Here is a 3,732-nt window from a genome sequence, read left to right on the forward strand (position 1 = left end):
TTGGTAAATGTCGGTTAATAGAGTTTATTTTGTAAAAACCTATTTTTATATGAATGTCTTATTTATATCTTTTGCATATTCAGTGTCACGTTCTGACCGGGTCGCCTGTTTCTGAACCCCGGTGAAAGAGTAGCTGATACACCTGTACGTTGGCTCCAGCTGTCACTGCCATAGTTGTATACTGTATGTCATAGAGACTGTTTATTTGTGTCTGTGTACAAATAACTGTGTTTACTGCATTTCATGACTACTACTGATGGAATACAGGAACGGAATAACACTAACAAGATACGACTTCCATTATTGCCTCCGAACACACCACCTTTTGTGCATGACAACATAACACAGGGATTATGGCCTTAAAAGGAATTAACAATGGAGACTCAGATTTAGGTGAATAAAACAGGCCTGCTCAGTTGTAACTTTCCACAAATGGCCAGTCAGTTAAACCTCAGCGGAGTTAAGAATGATTGTAAATTGAAGACCAGGAACTCATATTTTATCATTTCTCTAGAATTTCAATTCAGCGGTTGAACTTTTAATGGCTTAATTGCCAATTGAATGAGAATAAGTCAGGTTTTAAACAAACTTAGGAGTAAATCTCAATTATTAATGGCCATGTTGTGCTTGGCTTCACCTTCAGGCAATTTGAGGCATCATAAAATACAGATAAACCGTCTGAAATATCACGCGTCTACGATGGAAATAAATCAGCTCTGAAAGGACGCGTACAATGTGTGCATTACTGTGCATCGAGCGAGATGCTCTTTTGAGAGGCGAAAGTTATTCAGGCTTAATTGAGGGCCCATCTTGCAGACTGGGAAGCAGTTGAATGTGTCCGAGGAGAAAAGTGTTTGTGCTCTAATGGTAGGGTACCGGAGTAATTGATGAGACTGGTCGGGCTGACTGTCACAGTGATGACTTGCTCAGTCGGGGGAGTGGGAGCTGTCAGGTGATAGATGACTCGCACATCTGCTTCATTCACTCCTGGGCCACTAGTTGCTACAACAACTCCAGTGCAGCAGAGAAAATGCAGGGCAGTCTCCAAGAGAGGCCAGCCAACGTGTCAGGGAAATGTTAACGATGCAAAAGCCCACAGTCGTTACAGATTCCACTCTCATCGGCCTGGAAGTGGAGTGAGGAGACGGGCCGAAAGGTGTTGACGGAAAACCTGCTCCCAATAATCTCCTATGACTGACAAATGGAGCTTGTAAAGTTTTCACCTGTGCTGTATTTCGGGGCGTTTCAACACGAACATTTTTCTTGAGAGAAAAAAAACACAAACCCTCCTTTTTATTATTTGCTTAGTGGGGGAAAAAAATTGAGACACATGAGGATTTGGGTTAAATTCATCAAGAAGTTACCCATATCTTGTGTCACTGAGTGCGATGAACTACCAAGAATAATGAGGAAAAGGGCATGAATGGATAATAACAGACTGGTTTCTCGTCCAATACACGACAATAAAGTCACGCACAAGAAAAGGGCGCTGTACAAAAAGGTCTAGTTAAAACTAAACTAGGGTTTTGTGTGTCAGATGCGCAGAGCATTATCTCATGAACAAAACACTTGCATCTCAGAGTCCTTTTTGTGTGTCATCTATTTACTCTCAGTGATCTAACGCTTGAATCTCAGCTTTGTGTGGATTCCCTGAATGCGGCGCTCTAAAATTACAAGATGACTTTTTCTTTTTTTTCTTTTTTTTACCTTACGCAAAAGCAGATTTAACAAAAAGGTTTGCACTATTAAACCTTTGGTGATGCTGCTCACGATCCTTTCCGTAAAGAAAGAACAACAATGTAATTTAGCTGCCGCTCCAGGTAATCCACCTGCAGTGTCTTCCAGTCAGGTGCAAAACACACCGCATGGCGGCCACCGTCACTTCATTCTCATTGAGTCACAAGCACAAAGTACTACCTTCTTTGATATTTCAGCCTAAGTCAGACACCCTGCAGGATCACTGAAATGCTAATTATACTCTTAGCCGTGTTTCTCCATAAACAGGACCGGGTCCATGCCAAGATGTTCAGGGGTGTAATATCCATGTTGCTCTGAAGTGGGGTTGCGTTACCCTTTGGAGTTTTGTTTATAAAAACACACACACACACACACACACACACACACACACACACACACACACACACACACACACACACACACACACACACACACACACACACACACACACACACACACACACACACACACACACACGCACACACACACACACCCCAGCTCTCCCGTCACCTGCGGTACAGTTGGAAATTGGTGGTAGCTGCAGATTTATGGTTAGTAGTCTGGCTCGCTCCCTTTGTTATTGCTGGAGGTCTGCCACAGCTTCTCTACCTGCTCCCATGACCCGCTGCATCGGGGCAGCCCAGCAGTCAGCTTCAGCCAGCAATTAGTGTCAACGCCAACAACGACTCTTTAAAACATATTCAAACAAGACCCATCCTGTTCTGTGTTTTATCATTAGATCGGACCTGACTGCAGCTGTGATTGGACAGGTACTTAAAATTCAAACGGGTGTGAAAATCCTGATTTTTATTTGATTAAAACAACTAAAGGATCATTCAGAGTTTCACACAAAATGTAATCAAAAGTCAGCTGATTTCCTTCATTCTTATTCTGCCTGTTGTTGGGCCTCCATATTGAACATTTTGTCATTGCTTTTCCAAAGACAATCTGTGACTCCTGAGACTATGCCACCAATGCATGAGGAAATGACTCATAATTTCACAGTAAAAGAGTTGTTCAATCATACATCTCGCCAGTCTTTCATTAACACACACACACACACTAAGTGTGTGTGTGAACTATCCTGTTTCAACAGTTTCCAACATTTCACTCAAAACGAGTGGACAGCGCTAAAGACAATAATTTGGGGGAGGGGGAGGAGCAAGTCAATGCGCTCCTCAGTTTTTTCTCTCCCCTTTGCTCTCCCTGACCATAAATCTTCTGACACATGATTATGTCAGTCATACTTTTGTTTTTGCTCTGGTTGAGACATGCACAAGCACCTGAGCCCTGCACAGTAAATTGCAGAGCACAAGGTTGTCTTTATGTGATTCCAGAGATACTGTATGGGCGCAGAGCTCATTCAGGCACTCTCTTAACCGCGTGCTGTTTGAGGCTCTGCGATGGCAGCTCGAGATAACCGACAATATCCACTCCCCACAAGAGAGATCCTCAACTGTTTGGCCGTCACAGGGTCTATCTTACTTCCCATGGTCTATCTGATTTTACAGGTAAACACAGTGGTCAAATAGCTCCGGGGTATTGTTAGAAGCATTAAGGTTAGGACACGGGCTGGATAAGGTCTCTTCGGGGGATTTTGAGAGAGCCCTTTGAATAAACATACCAGCCCGCTTAAAATGCCTTTGAAAGGGGTTGAAATAGTCTATCAAGCAATGATAATAAACCCGAGCAACAGGGCAATAAGAATTTGAGTGAGTGTGTTAAAAGCTGTCTTTGATGGCTTTGTATCTATCATTTAATCTGAGCACCCCATATGATACTTTTCCTCGATTGTGGAGTGGTTTGGAGCAGAGATATGGAGGACCCTCATTCTTGTCCCTTCCCCACACACTCATTGAAGACGTCACCTGAGCTAAGCTTACAGTAATCTGTCTCGGGCATCCTGACACGGGATGTTTTCAACCAAAACACCAAACTCACTACAAGCCCGTAAGACCCAGAGACGCTTAAGGAAGTATCGCAGGTCACCGTCCA

The sequence above is a fragment of the Blennius ocellaris genome (genome assembly GCF_963422515.1).
Source record: "Blennius ocellaris genome assembly, chromosome: 5".
Taxonomy (NCBI): Eukaryota; Metazoa; Chordata; class Actinopteri; order Blenniiformes; family Blenniidae; genus Blennius; species Blennius ocellaris.